We start from the raw sequence: 19,065 nt of genomic DNA on the forward strand, positions 1-19,065 counted from the left end.
CCTGTTCAGGGAGCACAGCCCCCACCAATCCCTGTACCTGGGAGGGCAGGGACCAATGTATACTTTTTGTCATCGAGGTTATAATGAATGAAAGACACTACTCCTGGGGATCTTGGACGCCTAGACGAAGACCCTGCCAGAGGTTGCTTCCCATGAGTGCCCACGCCTGGGCATGATTCTCTTCTAAAGGTCCTAAGACGTGGAGGCTCAGACTGGTTAAGCGACTTGCCATAGGTCGTCCAGAAGGTCTCAAAGCCTCAGGTACCTTTAGTCTTCTTCCGGGCAGCCTCAGAGGAAGCTTCGGAGTCAGTACTGTTGCCACAGATCTCTGCTCGCAGTCACCAGACTCCTGTGTTGCGAGTCTCTGCTCTTCGAGCCCGGCCCTCCCTCACCTGCCTCCGCGCCTTTTCTCCTGCCCCCAAAGTCCTTCCCACCTCCCACCGCATCCTCTCTCCCCTCCTCTAGAAACACCCCCCCCTCACCGCTCACACCTGCCTGAATACCCCACGTGGCTCCCTAAGACCCAAGGCCAAGGGCCTGCTGCCCTCTGATGCCCCTGGGTGGCTGGGAGGTGGGGGGGGGGTCGGAAACATCAGATGGCAGCTCGGTGCCGGCGCCCCCGCCCCCCACCTTGGAGCCCCAGTCTGTCAGCGGTGATGGATGGCCGGGCAGCAGTCCCTTGGAACGGATCCTGGGTCTAAAAGCCTCACGCAGCCATCCTGCGCGGGAGGCGGGGGAGGGACACCGGGGTCCCCTAGAGCCCGGCTCCCTGCCATGAATCAGGCGGCCGGCAGAGCCAATTAGCGCAGACAAGAGCCCAGCGATGAATCATGAGCCCATTAGTCGGACCGGCTCGCCCCTCCCCCACCCACCCAAGTGGGGTCCTGGCCGGGAGGGCGGGGGTCCTTCCTCCCTCCGGACGGGCCTCCTCCTCCCCAGAGACCCTCTGTCTTAGAGCCGCTAAGACCCTCACGTCGTGGAAGCCGCGGGGGGGGGGGGAGGAAGGGGGAAGGCAGCGGGGCACGCCGGTCATTTGCATGGTATTTGCACTGTATTTGCATGGCACGAGGGCATTGGACGCTCCCAGACGCGCCCCCTCCACCCCTCCAGCCCACCTGGTCAGACCTGAGAAAAGACTTGGCGGGTGACCCCCAGAGCCCGGCCCCTCTCTTCCATCCTCCGGGACAGAGGGCTACATCCGGTGTTGTCTGCCCCGGACCCAGTTTCAGGGATGACCCAGGTCAGCCCCCATCACCCAAACCCACCCCTCGGTGACAGAGGAGGAAGAGGAAGCCCACAGAAGATAAAGGTCTTATCAGGGACCCAACTCAGCCTGGCAGTGGACCGCACACCCTGTCAGCCTCGCCAGGGCGTAGAGCTGCCTCCCTGGGCGCTTGGGGGGCCTCTGTGTCGTCCTCAGCAGGCTGAATTGAAGCCCCAAAGCTGACCTCTGGCGATGGTTGGCCTGGAGTCCAGGCTGGGCAGCAGCAGAGGAGGAAGGGTGGGCCCTCTTTGGGGACACTCGGCATCACGGTTGGAGAACTGGAAGTTGCAGCGGGGGAGACAGAGCAGGCGGAGGGGGAAGCATCCAGAACTTTGGGTGTCACGTGACAAGCGCGGGCCAACGACCGGGCCTCATCTGATCTTCACTACTCCTCTCTCTATTTCACAGATGAGACTACTAAGGTTTGGAGAGGTTCAGAGACTTGTCCACGGTCCCAGAACAAGAACACGGGAACGGGATTTGAACCCCCGTCTGGCTGACTTCAGCGCGTGAGCAGATACGGCCTCTGAGCCGCCCGACTCTGATTCTGTCCCGAACGTAGCCTCATTTGGACGGCTGCCTAGTTGCTGTCGCCAACCAGCTGTGCCACAGGGCCCTCTAACTCCACGTGTCGAACTCAAAGCTCATTATCCGTCCCTCCCTCCCAGCCCAGCCCACTCTCGGGTAAAAGGTGCCTTCAGCCACTGGTTGCCCGAGCCAGCAACGTGGAGACATTGCCCCCTTTCTCCCCTTCGTCCTCCATATGTGACCAGGTCTGTGAGTGTAGAATCCGTTCTGCATGAAATGGGCCCCCTCTGGGCCCTCACTTCCCAGCCGTCTGACACTTGTGTGGCTCGGGCCCTGGGCCTCTCTCCGCTGGACAGTTCCAGAACTCTTCCAGCGGGCGTCCCAGTCAATTCCTTCTTCCATATTGCTGCCAGAGTGTGTTTCCCCAAATACACGCTAATCGCCACTTCCTACCTTAAACAGGTTACCTCCTCATTGCTTTCAAGATAGAGCATCACAAGGCCTCTACCAGCAGGCCCAGCATACCTTTCTAAACCCACCTCTGGGTAAACCCACTTCCTTCTCAACAGCCAATGAGCTGGTGGCCACGTGGGGTGGCTCACGTCCCCAGGACGTCCCCAGGTTTTCACTCCTCTTGGCCTTCGCTCCTGCTGTCCCTCTGTCAGGAATGCCCCCCATCTCCACCTGGCACGCCTGTGCTCCCCCTTCCAAGGTCAGGTACATGCCCTCCGAGAAGCCTCCCCTGCCCTGCCCCAGGAGGATGTGCTGGGCTCCCTCCTCTGTGCTCCCACAGCACTTTGCTCAAACTGCTAGCCTGGCGATTCCACACCAGCACCGCAGTTAGCGGGGGTCTGCCCCTCCTTGTCTGAGAGGCAGAGGCCGTGGCTTGTTCAGCTCTGCTTCCCCAGTAGGGTCTGGTACATCAGAGACGGTCAATAAAGGTTTGATAGATGGGTGGACTGCCCTCTCTCTCCTCTTTCTCTATTCTCCAACATCCTGTTTTTCTGGCCTGGCTCCCGAGCTGAAATACCATCCAGTTAAAGGAGTCCTGTGGAAGGCAGGCGATCCTGGGAGTTGGCCAAGATCTCTGTGACCCCTGTCACTGCAAGTATCCAATCTGGAGAACCACAGGGACCAGAAAACACAGACTGGAGTCAGGCAGTCCAGATTCGGAACTGAAGTTCATGACCTTGACAGGTCATTTCTCTTCTGCACGCCTCCGGGTCCTTATGTTAAGTGAGGGTATGGGCAGAGACAGATGACATTTCTAAAACCCCTTCCAGGGGCGCCTGGGTGGCTCAGCGGGCTGAGCGCCTGGCTCTTGGTTTCGGCTCAGGTCACGATCTCGTGGTTTGTGGATTCGAGCCTCCTGTCGGGGCCCGTGCTGACAGCGTGGAGCCTGCTTGGGGTTCTCTCTCTCCTCCAGCTCTGAGGCTGTGTAAACGTATCGCTTCATGAACCCGTGGCCTGCGGAGGGCCCTGGAAAGGTGGTACGTAGATGAGAAGCAAAAGCTGTACCTTGGGGGTGGGCTGCCCAGAGTAGACAAGCGACTGTCCCAGGAGGTGGCTCCTGGGAGAAGGGGAGTTGGAGAGAAGGCCCGACGGGCACACACTGAGAGGAGGGCTTCGGGTCTTGCGATTTGGTTAATTGTGGAAATCAATGGTCTGGCCAGAGGCAGGGGACAGGAAAAGACCTGGGGCATGGAGAGTCCCCGGAATGAATAGAGTGGGACCCGGCAGCCTTCTGCGTCTCCTTTCATGGGGGAGGGCGGGAGGGCAATGAACATAGACCTCATAAGCAAACTAAAGAAAATTTCATTGCTGCGCCTTCAAGCGGACACATGGTTCTGGAGGCGAGGCCTCCCGCCCCACCAACCTCAAATCCTAACCTGGGGTCTGGTCCTGGCTTTGCCGCTGACTCAGGGGTGTGTGACCTTGAACAAGTCCCTGTTTGTCTTTGAGCGTCTCTTTCCTCCTGTGCAAAACAATAGGTTGCTCTTGACGGGCTCAGAGGACCATGGGCCTGGCATGGGCTCATCCCGTGGTCCCACCAAGGCCTTGGCAGCCTCAGCCCCCCCACACCCCACCTGTTTGCCACATCTGAGCCTCTGCCCGGGTGTCTACACTGGCTCTCCTGGGCTCCTCCCCAAATCACCGTTTGTTTCCCTATTTCCTACTTTCAAGCAGGCCTTCCAGCCGCTTCCAGATCCTGGTTCTGAGTCAGTCAGCCAGCGGGACGGCCAACTGCTTTTGATTTTCATAGTCAGGCTGGTGGGGGCACAGGTTGTGGTAAGCCGGCCCCACCTCCTGTGCTTTCCCCTCCTCCTCTCCCAGCTGATACCACCCAAGCCCTCTCTCGCTCCTCAGGACCCACTGCTGGGTGTCCCCGGGGTGGGGGAGGGGAAGAGGTGGAATCCGGTGGGGGTAGTCGAGATCATGAAGACCCCGGCGGGAAGGAGGAATCGGAGACTGGAAGAAATCATTCTCCTTCCATCAGTAGCCTCCTAGGATGAGATACTCCATTTGCTGGGGCAGAAAGGAGGTGCCAGGGTTGACCCCCCAACCTGGAAGGAGCCATTCCCTCCCTCGTTCCCTCAGCAGTGAGCCCAGCACCCCCCACCCCCGCACACCCCTTTGATCGACCCTCGCCTGCTCCCTAAGAGGCCGTTAACATCCTTCTTTATGGGGCTGGGACACAGCCAAGGCTCTCACCTCATCTGGGGCCCCAGGCGGCTGACTTTGTACTTCTCCTCTTGCCTGTCGCCTGCCATGGTGACCGGCCCGCCCCCCACCTCCAACGGGGACTGTGAGCCTCCCTCAACCTCAGAGGAGTTAGGTGATCCGATGGGAGGGGCAGTTGGAGTTCATAATGGGCTCCCAGTCTGATGGAGAGGGCGCAGGTAGGACACACATCTAGGCTGACAGATTGAAGGGACAGACGGTCCAGCGGGACAGAGCTGAGTGGAGGCCTCAGGTGGGCTTCCTGGAGGAGGAGGCAAGGTGAGGACAGAGCAGCAGGGCCAAAGGTAAAGAGGAAGGGTCTATGGTGAGACTAGGAGAGGGACAGGGGCCTACAGGAGGGCCCTGGGTACTTGATCCGTCTGAAGTGCGGACTCAGTGGTAAGGGGTGGGGCGGGAAAGTGGGTCGTGCGGAGTCTCAGTTGACTCATCTGTAAAAACGGACCTGACACCTGCCTCCCCCAGTTGTGGTGAGGATTAGCGGAGACCCCTGGCTAGAGATCACACTCCCTCCTCGCTCATTTCCTGTACCTCCTTCATTCCTCCCCACCCCTCCGAGCCCACAGGGGCCAACCCGCTCCCCGAGTCTCAGCATCTGGCCTCATCTGGAAACATCTGCCTCTCTTGCACAAGGTCCCGGTGAAGGCTCTGAAGGAAGGGCCGGGGAGGCCAAGGCCGAAGCAGGGGCAACAGATGGGGAGAGTGGGAGGGGCACCTTCCTCATCCCCCGCCTCCCCCCAGGCCCCACGCAGCACAGATTTGCCCTTAATCTCCTCTATTCGCTCACTCCCGGTTGTCCCACAACATACACCTGTTTTCTCTCTCAACTCCTCCGCGCAGCCTCTCCAGGGCCCCCCAGTAGGGACCCCTCTGCCTTGCTTCCTCCGGCTTTTCCTCCAGTGGCTGTCCGGCGATGAGTTCTCCAGTTTTGTTTCCAAAATTCTAGCCAATTTTGTATTCTACACCGTAAGGCACCCGTGGCGTTCTCTATGCCAATATTTCGTCTCCCAGTTAAATTTCTCTAACCTGTCCCTGAAAAAGCTATGAGTGAGAAGCAGTGCCATTTTTAACCCTATGGCTTTGCCTGCTGAGGGCATCTGACTGACCTGGGGGGGGGGCGCCTGCGCCCCCATTTGAGCCATGTGTCGGGGCTCCGTGGGTACACAGAGCACCCAGACAGAGCCCTCCATCCCGTCCCAGGAAAAGAAGTCAAGGGCACCGGGGAAGAAGTGGTCCCTGGCACCAGCCATGGTCTCGGGAGCAGGCAGGTGGGGGGGGGGGGGGGGTTGAGGATAAGTCAGAGTCAAAGTTGGATGGGCAGATGTCACCTGTGCAGGAGGAAGTGTTCCCACCTCATCCTCTCCTGCCGCAGAGGCAGAATCTTGGGCTCATAAAATGTCCCCAAGAGTACATCAGGGACCCTGTGGCACCACTCCCTTGATTACAAACGAGGAAACTCAGACCAGACAGGGTGTCATTTGAGACTCCAAACACTTTCCTTCTTCCCAAATTGACCCGTTCTCAGTTTCCAGCATGGAGCAGGCAGAACCATGGCACCGCCCCCTCACCCCCACCCCCTGCCCAAAGATGTCCATGTTCTAATCCCTGGAACCTGTACATGCATTACTTTATGTGGCAAAAAGGACTTTGCAGATGGGACCAAATGAAAGATTTTACTGGGGCGCCTGGGTGCCTCAGTCGGTTAAGCGTCCGACTTCGGCTCAGGTCACGATCTCACAGTTTATGAGTTCGAGCCCCGCGCCGGGCTCTGTGCTGACAGCTCGGAGCCTGGAGCCTGCTTCCGATTCTGTGTCTCCCTCTCTCTCTGACCCTCCCCCACTCACACTCTGTCTCTGTCTGCCTCTCTCTCAAGAATAAATTAACATTAAAAAAATTTTTTTTAATAAAAAAAAAAATTAAGGATTTTGTTTTGGGGATGATCCAGGATGATCATATCGGAGCTCAGCGTAATCACGCGAGTCCTTATAAGGGAAAGAGGGAGGCAGGAGAGTCACAGAGATGTGGCAATGATAGCAGCTATCAGAGGGGTGTGAGCGAGGACCCGGGAGCCAAGGCGTGCAGGCAACGTCTAGTCACTGGAAATGGCAAGGAAACGACTCTCCCCTTCAGACGGAGCCAGTCCTGCTGACCCATTTCAGATTTCTGACCTCTGACCTGTGTATGTTTTCTAAGCCACGAGATCCGTGGTAATTAGTTACGGCAGCAATCGGTAACTAATTGCTAATGAATTACTAACTACACAGGGCTGGGGTGGCTCGGGTGGGGAACCCTGCGGAGCCCCCCCCCCCAAGTTCTTCCATCCTTCCTCCCCCAGCATGAACTGCCCACCTCTGTCCCCTGCCTTTGAGAAGCTGACAGTTCGGTGGGACGACAGACACGGAAGTACAAGAAAAATTAAATCGTGGTGCACAGAGAATGCTTGGCACAGGGGCCCTGGCACATACATAGGAAATGCTCAGAGAACAGGAAAGGGCTTCACAGAGGAATTAGAACTTGAGCCTAGAACTGAAGGCCAGATAGGAATTTGCTGGGTAAACCAGTAGGAGGAAATTGTTCTAAGCAGAAAAAAAAAAAAAAAAAAAAAAAAAAAAAAAAAAAAGCCAGGCACAGGGGTGGACCATGGAACTGGGGGGGGGGGGGCAATTGCAACGAGATTCAGGATTCAAACCCAGATCTTGATGCCTCCGAAGCCAAGAGTTCATTGGGTTCATTGCTCTTGTGGTTTGTCTCATCACCTCGGAGGTTCTAGAAGTTTCCAAGGGCAGGGTCAAGTCTCGTCATTCACTCATTCACTCAATCCAAATACCTGAAGCTTAAAGTGGCTGAGAAGGAGGAGCGACGCTTCAAGAGTAAGCAGGAGCTGAATGGCCAAGGGCTTTTTATGTCATTCTAAGGATAATTTTATCCTGAAGCCAATAGGGAGCCACTGAAGGTTGTTGAAGAGGGGAGTGACCCAATCAGATTTTGCGCTGGAAAACAGACCTGTTTTCTGGGTTAGTGCCAAAGAGAGAGGAGAGCTTGGGGAGGGATTCCATTCAAATTCAGCCTGTAGGCACAGAGTGGAAAAGGAGTTTCTAATGCTTCCAACTGTGAACCCACAGAAGACCTTCAAGGAGGAGGGGGCTCGAGGATTTCAGCACATCGGAGGACAAGACCCAAGTACCCCTTGTCTACATGAGGTCCAGGGAACCCCAACCGCCACAACAGCTGGACAAATACCCAGGCTGGATCTGAGATTTAGGCGGAACTCCCAGTCCCCTATGCTGGCGCTTGGGAGGGATGGCGAAGGGAGTCTAGGCTTTTGTCCAGTTTTTCTGGGGACTTGGTAGCTGCCTGGGGAGCCGGAGTGGGTGTGGCATTAGCCCATTTCCCCATGAACTAGAGCTGCAGAGCAGGAGTCAGATAGAGCAGAGGCGGGGAGAGGGAGGATGCTGGTGGTACTGAGCCCTGCGCCCCAGCCTGGCCTCATCTAAGCTGGCCTCAGTGCCAAGAGACGGGACCTTTGCCAGCAGGATAGACTAAAAATAAACTAGGCGTTGCCACTTACGCCGTAGACCTGAGTCTCATGACTTGGGTCTCTGTGTCCCAGTGGGGAGGTAGCATGACTCCATGGTACTTTGGGGGATGAAGGCGGAGACCATCAGCCCCCCCTCCCCCAGTAAAGGTGAAAAAAACAGCAAAGGACCCCCTGAGCTCATCTCAAATAATTCACTGATTCTTGAAAAGAAACAGGAGAGGAGCATGGCCAGAGCTCTGGGCTGCCAATTGAGGAAGTCACCAGGAAGTCTTCTTGGATCGGAGGTGCTTATAGCACTTAGCATCTTCTGCCCCGGAGGAGAATTCCTGGTAGGACCTTGGCCTCTCCTACATCACCCCGACTGCGAGCTCACTGGGGACAGAGACCTAAGTTTGGCACAGCAGGCGGACACGGACGAGGCTCCTCTTTCGAAGACTGTCAGTTCAGCCTCCTAAGGGCTTCCTCAGCCCCTGTCTTGGCTCCCGCGGTCCACCCAGTGGTCTTCCGAGAAACACCAGTCGGATCCTCTAACTCTGCTTAAATGCCTTCAAGGACTCTTCACAGCCACAGCAATAATCCCCAAAGTGTGCCCGGGAGCACACCAATCCCACGAGATGCTCCTGAAGAAAGAGTTTGGGGGCTAGCACGCTTGGGAAAATGCTCTTTGTTGGAACTCCCCACCCCTCGGAGATTCACAGTCCAACATAAGCACAATAAAGGCCCTGAGAAGTCCTGCAAGGTTCCAGCTTGTTTACAGCTTCCCAAACTTACGCCGTCACACACCATCTTTTTTGCAAGAAATACCTATCAACAGCCAAAATACAGTTCAATGAAACATACCTGGGGAAGCAGGGAACTGAATGGTAAAGCCCCAAGTCCATTCAGGGAGGGGAAGGGCAGCTGTGACACGACCCGGCCCTGCCGAAGGAAGCGCTTAGGGAGCATTCAGGGAGCAGCACTGGCCCAGGGTGCCAGAGAGGAGGTGTGGCTTTGAGGGGGTATGACAGAGACCCTGGGCCGGGAGAGCCCTCCAGTAGCTCCCCTCCATATGTTGTCTCCGCATCTGAACACGGATGTCATGGGCAAAGTGTGTGCATTTCTGGACCTGGTACACCCTGAATAGATCTTGGCCTCTCATTGGTCCCGGCAGTCCCCAACTGGGGGGGTCTCTGAGATGGTATGCGATTAGGAGAGCTTCCCCCAACAGAATATTCCAGCTTGTCAAGTAGACAGTCATAGAGGCCATTGTCCCAACGGACCAGCTACAGCAAGAACCTTCTATGGTAGGAAAAAGCACAGGCTTTGGAGGCAGAATCCTGGGCCCCCATCCTGATCCCCTCACTTACTGGGAGCTGTGGGGCCTTGGGTAAGTCACACAACCTCTCTGAGCCTGTTTCCTCCTGCGTAAAATGGGGAAATAACAGCCGCTTTCAACCTTGTTGGTGAAGTCAGCGTTCAGACCGAGATCTTGATGCCTCCAAAGCCATTTGGGTTCATGGCCCTGTGGTTTGTCCCATCACCTCCAAAGTTCTAGAAGTTTCCCAGGGTAGGGTTAAGTCGTATCATTCATTCATTCATTCATTCGATCCAAATATTTATTGGGCACCTACGGTGTGCCGGGCACTGGGGAAATAATGCCAAGGAAAAACAAGCCAGGTCTCTGCCTACGTGGAGCTCACATCTGGTGGAGATCGAGTCATTTGCTCATTTATTCAATACCGAGCCACCACCACCGCAGGCCCGGCACGGTGCTGGGCTGCAGCCTGTGTATCGTGTTCGCAGAACGCTTTTGCCATCGTTGTTCCGTTTGTTCCCCGTGACAATGTGACAAGACAGAAAGTACTGGGGTTACTACTCCATCTGGTAGATAGGGAACTGCAGGTTCAGGAAAAGCAAATGGGAAGCTGAGCCGGGAAACCAAGATTCTCTTCTCTCGGCAGGAATTCACTGAAGGCCTCCTCTGGGCCAGGTGCTGTGTTCCCGGTGCGGTGCAAACGTCCAGGCCAGCTGCATGGAGCTGACAGCCTTTGTTTGCCGGCCTGTCACTGTGGTCCTTCGTCCTCTCTGAGACCCTGACCCTCCCCCGCCAGGCCCTCAGCCATGGACCTTTCATACAGCAGGGTGCACATGAACTGATTCCCCGAATTCCAGCTGCTCAGCTGTCCCCCTTCACGGCCCAGGAAATCCTTCCTGCACTTGAACTTCTGTACCTTGCGGGCCAAGGCTGGTCCCTCGCGGGGGCTCTTTTGAGTGGAGCAGTGCTCAGGGAAGACCGGAACAACGCAGCCTCTCTCCAAATGCCAGTATATGAACCGAAGGCGCGGCAGACCTGCACCAGTAACCAAGCAGGTGTTCACTATGGGCCCCCCTGGGGCTGAGGGGAGGAGCAGGGAGCCAAGCGGATCTTCCAAAGCCAAGGAGGCTAACAGCTAGAGTAGGAGAGGAAGAAAAGAGTAGTGAGGGGGCAGAGTGATGAGCCCATGATCATTTCACAGGGAACAGGGCGGGGGGGGGGGGGGCTGGGAACTAAAGGCAAGATGGGATTCTGGACGGAGGAGCTGCATGGGAGGGGGATAAGGGCACCAAACACCCAACTCCCATCAGCTTAAATGAGCATTTCCCAGCTGGGCCAGACAGGGCTGACGAATCCAGTCCCCAGACCCCTTCCAAGTACCTCGTCCTCCTCCCCTTTCCTTCCCCCTTCCCCCTCCTCCTCCCCCTCCTCCAGAAAGACCCCTCAGATCATCTGCACGACACCAGAGTGTTCCCTGTATGTCTGCCCAGCTCCTGTATCTACACCCTCCCGTGTCCTGAGCATGCTCTATCCCCTCCATCTCGTGGGGATGAGGGGGCCTCCGGGAGGGGGGCCAACACCGGTGAGACTGTGCAGGTTTCTGGAGAGCGCCCCTTCTGCAGGTACAGAGTACCGACGTCCTTCGAAGCTTCCTGCACCTGAGCTCCCCCGGGTCCCAGGCCAGCACCAGCTTCAGAGACCTTCAACTCCACCGGATCCTGACTGTTCCGCAGGTGTTTACAGCCTGTCTCCCGCGGTCCTGGCACATGGCCCTCTGCCTGGATCCTGTCTTCTCTTTCATCCCCTGCCTCTGGTTCTTACCACATTATTGCTCTAGCCCTGCTGGCAGTGAGCAGTCTAATCGAAATCATGCTCACTGCAGTTTTGTGCAGGGTGGTGCAGGGTGGTGCAGGGGGGGTGGGTAGCCTGAAGGACCCCGGGGTAGATCCAGGGGAGAACTATCTGGTCGAGGGGAGTTTTCTTACGCTGTTCGTATAGTTCACTCCAGTGCCTTCCCGAGGAGGAGAAGTTTTGCCTCCACGAATTCACTCATTGCCAGGAGAACGTAGAGCCACGTCTTTCCTCTTTACAGGTGGGAAACCCTGACGGCAGGAATCCAGGACTCCCCCTCGACACCGTCCTCATCCCCTTACGAATCCTTTGCCCACGCTTAGTTCAAGCCAGCATCAGCCCTCTCCTGGACCCCTGCCGTCACCTCCTGACAGGTTTCCCCCACCTCTCCTCTCCTTACCCCCCAATCTACAGCCAACCTGAGATGCTCCTGTGTCCCCAGCACAACCCTGCAATGCTAAGTGGGTGCCTCTGTCCTTAGATCTGGTTTTAAACATGACCCAGAAGACGCCACGCGGTCAGCCTCTGCCCACCTCTTACTCTACTCGTTCCCTTTGTTCTTTCTACTGTAGCCATGTCTATTTCTTGCAGCTCCTTGGACATGCTCCCTCCTACCACAGGGCCTTTGCGTGTACTATTTTCTCTGCCTGGGCTATTCTTCTATTCCCTCAGGTTTCAGCTTGGACATCACCTCCCTGGGGCGAGCCCCTCAGCTTCCCTGGCTGCTCAAATGCTACGTATATGCTCTCAGGGCATTACATTCTCCCTTTCCTGTGCACTGATGACCATTGTCCTTCTGACCGCATCGGCGTGGCCATTTAACTGAGGTCTGCTCCCCACAAGACTGCGGGTTCCGTGGGGGCAAGAGCCAGGTTGTCTTTGCTCCCTCTGTATCCTCAGGCTAATGCAGTGGCTGACACATAGCAGGCTCTCAATAAACAGTTGCCGTTTGAACGAGTGAGGCCCGGATGAGGGAAGTCGCTGGTGGAAGGCCACCTGGTAGGTGGTAGTCAAGCTAGGACCAGGGACTCGGAGCCCTGGGGCTAACTCCCAGGGTCTAGCTGGGGAAGCCACGCTGTCTTCTCCATCGCTGTGCTCTGCCATCAGAGTTTGCTACACAGCAGGCAGTATCCAGGGACTGGGTACAGAGGAGGGTGCCAACTAGAGCAATGAATCCTACCACAGTCCCCGCTGCGGCTGCTCCCCCTCAGTGGCCTGGCCCTCAGCCCTGGGAGCCCAGTGCTGGCTACACCTTTACCCTTGAAAGGGTGCTCCCCAGGCCCATGCCAAAGCAGAGGAGGGGGGGGACTTCAGTCCCTTGCCGAAAGGACACAGACCCAGTGGGAAGGAGAAGGAAGAAAAGGAAAAAAAGAGAAGACGGAGCATCTGTGAAAAACCAGGGATGACAGGAGCAGGGCTCATGGGAGGCAGGATAGTGGCCTTTTGAGGAGACACCTTGGGAAAGCGACTCACCCACTCTGGTCCTTGGGTTGCCCCGGGGAGGGGCGGGGGGCGGGATCACAATCTCTCTCTTTGGCATCTCTCTTATGGGAAGGGAAGAAATGAAGAAAAGGCCATCTACTGCCCAGACAGAGCCTGGCAGCCTCCCCTGAGCAATCCTGGAGGGCTTTCTGGAGCAGAGGAACTTTCTGGAAGCCACAGGCAGCCTGGCAGAGTAGCTGAGAAGCAGAAGGCAGCCGGCAAGGAGAAGTGGGGTGACCAGACTGTAAGGGAGGATACTAGGGGGGGTAGGAATCACCCCTCCACCTTGATCTGTCCGGTCATATCACTGTCCTCTCAGAACCCTCCAGAGGCCCCCATGTCATTCGGACAAAAACCAGAGACCCTGCTCCCTGCCTTCATGCCCTGTCTCCACCCACCCTGACTCCCACCGCTCCTCGCCAGTCTTCCAACACTTCACCGTGCTCTCAGGCGGCTCCCTCCTCCTGGCCGCCCCCCCCCCCCAGCAAGGCTTTGCTCAAGTGTCACCTTCTCCAGGAAGCCTCCCCTGAGGGTGTTATTTAAAATCACAGCCCTCCCCCCACCCCAGTGCACTCTCCATTCCCTTTACCTTGCTTCTTCCTCCCCGGGGCACTTACAGCCCACTCATTCTCTCCCGAGAACAGCGGACTCCACAGGGCAAGAATAAGGGACAAGGGACGACAGTCTGCTGCTGTCTCATCAGCACCTGGGACAGTGCCTGGCACATAGTAGGTGCCCCATACTGATGGATGAAATGGCTAAGAGGAGGGCAGGGTCCAAGGGGGCGGGGAGCCTGAGAACAGAGCGGGAAGTCACTTCTTCAAGCACCTTGATCCGCTGGCTGGCGGTAAGGCGGCCCAGAGTGGTTGGTCAGCTCGGGAGTAGTCGCCCAGCACGCCTGCCCCACGCCCTGTGACGTCTGACCCAGCGCTCCCTCCTCTCTCTTCAGAGTCCTCCCTGGGTGCCAGGGCTCCTGGCATCTGGCATCCATCAGTCCTTTCCAGAAGTCCCTGTGAAAAAAAGGGGGGGGGGGGCTAAAACAATCCCAGACTGGGGGCAGGCGGGAATGTGTGGGTGAGCTGCTCCTGTCCCCAAGCCCCCTCCTCCCCCCCACAGCTCTGCCCAGAGCTGCCAGCCCCCTGCCTTCACCGCCCCCCAACACCCACGGGCCAGGAGGAGGCTGTTACCAACCACACACGACTCCCGGCTCCGGATTTGAGGGAGGAGGGGGGGGAGCTGGCAGGAGGGAAGCAGGCCCAGCAAATGGGACCTGACAGGGGCCGGGCACCTCGGGCAAAGAATGTAAATAAAAATCAGTAAATATTTAGGGGAAATGGAACGGGAAGTGGGAGAGGGAGGGGGGGAGGGGACGTGTTGGATTTCCAACAACATCTGGAGGGCAGCCCCCTCCGCCTCCTCCCCCACATCCCACCCCCCACCTCATGTGGGGGTTTGCAGCGTGAGAGAGGGCGCTGGCTCGCGGGTGCGTGTGTCCGCGCCGGGCTGTCTGGATGCGTGTGTGCTTGCGGGCGAGTTTGACGGTCTGGAGCGTTTGCTTGGCCGAGCGCACACAAGGCCACTCGCCCCCAGCCCCAAGCTGTGTGCTCCCGTCTGGGTCCTTCCTTCCACAGGGCCCTGCTGTGAGCCAGGGAGTGGACATTCCAGGACAAAAAGACAGGGTCCCTGTCCTCAAAAACGTTTCTAACTGAAAGGATGATGGCAGCTTGACAGCCGTCAGCTCAGGGGACTTTGCACCCAGGCCAGCGGGGAGTGACATGGAAGTGGAGGTCAGGGAGGACTTCCAGGAGGAGGAGGATTATGAAAGTGCAGGGAGATCTGGACGAGAAAAGAATGCGTGTGGTGGGGGGAAGTTCATTCTCAGGGAGAGGTAGGACCACAGGCCCTATGGGCAAGGTGACAAAGGATGATGAGCATGGGGACAAAGGGAGTTGACGTTTTGCCTAGCCCCGGGAGAAAATCTAAACCAAGAGCCCAGCTGTGCAACCAAGGGCACAAGAGGGGACCCTGCAGGATGGGCCAGGCTCTCTGTCACCATCCTTCTCTTCTATACCTTCCTGATGAACCTTTTCCGGGGCAAGGATTATGTCTCGCCCTTTCTCTGTAGCCTCCCCTTCCACCCTGCCAACCAACTCTGAGCCTTGTCCCCAGTTCCTGTCCCGCCGTGGGAGCACGGCTCAGCACCCTGGGGCCTGGGGCGTTCCATTAGTCCTACTCGCTCACTTTTACAAGGGAGGAAACTAAGGCCCAGAGAAGGGAAGTGACTTGCCCAAGGGTCCGTGGCAGTAAATGGTAGAGCCGGGGCTAGAATCCGGGGCCCCTGCCTCGCGGAGGAGGAAGGGGGATGGGTGGAGAGTTCCTCCGGTGCTTTGTGACGCTTCAGGCTCTGCCTTCGCGATTCATCGGGGTCCGGGCTGTTGGCAGATTGCGTGCGCTGACCGGGCGCATCTCTGCACACGCGTCCCCACTTCGCTTGCTACTTCCGCAGCCCCTGCTGATGTCTTTGGCTCTGGCCCTTCCCACCTGGGGACATTGGACAGCTCCAGGATCACTAGGCACACCTAGAGCAGACACACGGGAGAGTCTTGCCCCAGCCCAGGCCCGGATGAGAACTGAGCACAAAACCTCACAGCACATAAGTGAGGGGACAGAGACATCCATTCGTCTATTTCTTTAACAATCAGATTTCAAGCGCCTCCAGGAGCCTGGCCCCTGGATGCTTGGGGAGCAGGAGGGAACACAAGTGTTTAAAGCGGTGGTTTTCAAACAAGGCTTTGTGGCCTCCCCCCACCCCCACCCCACTTAGATGCTGCCATAGGCGGGGTGGACGGGATGAGGGATGGGAGGCCTCTGCCTCCTGCCCCACCCCTCCCACCCCCTCAGCCAAAGAAGTTTCCACTTTATCTGCTTTCCCGATCAGACTTCTAGGAAGATTTCATGTGAAGGGTCCTGATACTATTGGGGGAAAAAAAAAATTGTAAACCACTGTTCTCCTGGGGAAGAGAAGAAAAGCCCCCCTTTCCTGCCCCCCCCCCCCAAAGAGAGGTCATTCCTGGGAAAAAAGGAAAGCAGAGAGTGTTTTGGCTCTAACTTCAGAGCAGTGGACTCTGGCGTCTTGAGGGTGAGGTGAGATTCTAGGAAGGGCTTAACAGATACTCCAAACATTTCTCTTGCCATCCAGATCGGGCCCTCCTCCTGCCTCCCTGCACTGGCCCACCGCCCCCCACGCCTAGCCGAGAGTGCGAGGTCTCTAAAGAGGGTCCAAGGATTGAAGTGTCATCCTTCTACCTCCTGCCTCCAGGCTGGGGAACAACTGAGCCCTTTGTCCAGCAGGAAGATGCCCAAAGAGTGAGGTCACCCCCAACATGGCTCTCTTTGTCTCGCAGCCAAGGAGACACCGAGGCTGAGTCCAGGCCCTGTCCCAACCCCCTATCCCTAAGGCTTTGGGCACCTCCACACCAAAGAAGGACTTCCCCTTGTCCCTCAGACAAGGAGGGAGGCTGGTGTGGCGGGCACCGGTAGAGGTGGAGAAGGTTCGGGATGGGTACACCCAGAGAAGGGGGCCGAGAAAAAGTCCCCAGCTTACAGGGGGACCCTGCCTCACAAAGGTCTCCAGACTCTCATGCGGCTTGGCCTACAAAGATGGCTCCAAACCCAAAAGGAAAAACGAAGGAGTCTGGGTCTAGAGGCCCCAGTGGCTTGCTTCAACTTGTGACCAACAAGCCTTTGGGAAAAGGGGCTGAACTGGAAGTCCCCACAGGCGCTGCCCCAGCAGCCCCTCCACAGAGGAAGTCTGGGGCCCAGAGGACGGAGGAAAACCTAGGGGTGCCGAAGGCAGGGAAAAGTGTCGATGGCCTGGAAAAGCAACAGAGCTCGAGTGTGAACCAGAGAGTTTCTGAGGAGCCCAGATAGGAAGCCTTCGGGGGGCTCTGTTGTCAGGATGCGATGAAGGTAGACAGGAGGGGCCCACTGGAGGAAGGGGTGGTCTAAGTGGAGTTTGAAGGAGAGGTCATCGTGGCGTCGCTAAGCACGAGGCTGAGAATTAAGGGCACTGGGTTCTAGTCCTGGCTCTGCCTCTAACTCACCCAGGAAGCCTGGGCTTATTTTCTTTTCTCCGGGCCTCAGCGTCCCCCATCAGGGCAATAAGAGCCTTCTGGAGCCAACGTCCTAGCAGTCCTAAGAAGTTCTAGGATGCAGGCTACGTTAATGTAGATCTGAGGCGCAGAAGGAGGGGGCCTTTGTAGTCACTGATGAGACGCGGTACATGGTGGTCGCACAGGAAAAGGACACCCCCCCCCCCCCCCCCCCCCCCCCCCCAGAGCTTCAGCTATTGGAGCAGTTGCTTGTCCAGAGGGAGGGCGCAAAGCCACGCAGGAGCCAACCCCGACTGGGGGCAGGCCAGGAAGACAGTGGTGCCATTGGCGGAGAGTGAGGCGTCCAGAGGCCAGCAGCGTTGGGAGTGTAGACGGGTGGGTCCACCCTCAGGCCTGAATGAGTGGCCAGAGAGGGCCAAGAGCATGCCGGGAGCAGGGGCCAGTGACAGGGCATGGAATGGTCTGACCAGGTCAGCCTCTAAATATGGCTTCTCCGACTTGGGAGCTTCTCAGACTTTGGGAGCGCCCTGTCTCCCTGTCCCCCCACCCCCTCACCCGATTCATTCTGGACCAGGCCCCACCCCATCTTGGTGGAATGTTGTGTGAGCTGAGAATAGTCATCGCTGGGGTCAAGGAAGGGAGGGTCGCCAGGGACTAATTGCCCTAAATAAATGAGCAATTAAGGCTGTTACAGGAAGTATCCGCGCCCCCCCCTCCACCCACCACCCCAAAGACCGCCATGGCAACCACTGCTGGCTCCGCCCCAGGAAAGGCGGAGCCACTTGGTTGGCCCACGTGATCGTCATTCAAACGGTGGAGGGTGGAAGGGGCGTGGCTTCATTCAAGGAAACCGGAAAGGGTCAAGGCAGAGACTGCACTGAAGGGGACGCAGGGGGGTGACTGGGGTGACCTCTGGCTGAGGATTCTGGGTCGTTGCTCCCAGTCAGTGGAGGAGAGGAAAAGCCTGGAGCCCCCTCCATGACGGCAGCCTGCAGGACAGCTGCCCCCGTGGTAGGGGCTGGGGGCGGCCACCCGGAGAAGTAAACCTTGCCGGGTCCCCATCTCCTTTCGGCACCCCGGCCCCTCCCCCTACACTTCCTGTAATGGCGTCTCCAATGGGGAGACCATTAGTCCTGCTCAGGGCAGCGCCTAAGTACTGTGGCTGATAAATATAACATGAGCCCATCGATTAGAATCCTCTAGTCCTGCAGCAACTCAGCTCCCTAATGGCTCCCCCTCCCCTCCACACACTGACTACCCCCACCCCCCACCCCCCACAGGGGCGACTTTTCTGGCTTCCTTGGGGCTGTGAGACAGGCATTGCCAGGGGAGCAGAGCTGGGGGGATGGAAGAAAGCACCCAGGGCCCAGCAGGCCGGCTACTGGGAGACAGGCTGAACCAGTCTGGGCAAGTCTGGGCCCTAAGGGGGCCCCCCCAAGGCCGTCTGTCAGTTGGGGGGGGACAAGGCCAGGAGCAGCCCTGGGCCAGGCAGAGCCCTCCCCACCCCACCCTCCTGACCCCCCGGATGGACAGCACAGATCCTACCTTTGGGGCCCTCCTGGTGACTTCTAAAAGAAGTCTGCAGTGAAAGCCACTTAGACCCCGCCACGGGGCCCTCTTCTTCCCTGGCCTCTCTCAGCCGCCCCCCTTCCCCCGCCGTTTCTGCCCCAGCCCAGCAGAGCCATCCCTTCTTTGCCTCCCCCAACCCTGATGTCCCCGCCTTCATTTCCACATCCCTGGTCAGAGTGGGAGCCCTGAGCGCAGGGGCCGCGTCTCCCCCGCCAGCCTGGGGCCCCCTGAGCGGTAGGGACTGTCTCCTCTAGGGCAGGGAACTCCAAGTCCTGAGGACTCAAGTCCTCCCCAACCCCCTAAATCCAGTCTGGGAACTGCATGCAGCCGGGTGGGCCGTCCAGAAGGTAATCAGACCAATTAGCCCTTTAGACTGGGAAGCATCAGTCCTGGGAGCTGAGACAGCAGAGCAGGGGCAGCGCGCACACCTCCCCCCTACCCGAGGCCCCTCCAGGCTCTGGCCAGCTGCTCGAAGACACCGGAAGGGCCTTGGCGAGAGGCGTAGGAACAGCTCCTGCCTGGGCGCCAGAGGGGGCTCCGGTGGCTGAAAGGGGAGGGGGGGGAGGGGCGGCCCAGGCCTGGGAGGGGGCTGCGGTTTTGCAGAACCCTGTCTCTGGGCAGAGGCTGCCCACAGAATAGTCTAACAGGAAGGCTGAGCCAGGCTGGCTGCAGCCAGGAAGTTAATCCT

At 57.8% G+C, this 19,065-nt stretch overlaps 1 long non-coding RNA gene across 2 annotated transcripts; it reads right to left on the reverse strand.

Moving 5' to 3' along the window:
• Positions 1-8,246: 8,246 nt before the first annotated feature.
• LOC109494337 lies at positions 8,247-15,575 on the reverse strand. Of its 2 annotated transcripts, none has more exons than XR_006589751.1 (3): positions 13,888-15,575; positions 13,286-13,706; positions 8,247-10,498 (listed from the first exon to the last, which is right to left on the reverse strand). It is a non-coding gene; the product is annotated as an uncharacterized LOC109494337 (long non-coding RNA). The 2 variants fall into 2 exon arrangements; XR_006589750.1 differs by having other exon boundaries at positions 13,884-15,575.
• Positions 15,576-19,065: the final 3,490 nt, after the last annotated feature.

The sequence above is a fragment of the Felis catus genome, chromosome E1 (assembly GCF_018350175.1).
Source record: "Felis catus isolate Fca126 chromosome E1, F.catus_Fca126_mat1.0, whole genome shotgun sequence".
NCBI classification, from domain to species: Eukaryota; Metazoa; Chordata; class Mammalia; order Carnivora; family Felidae; genus Felis; species Felis catus.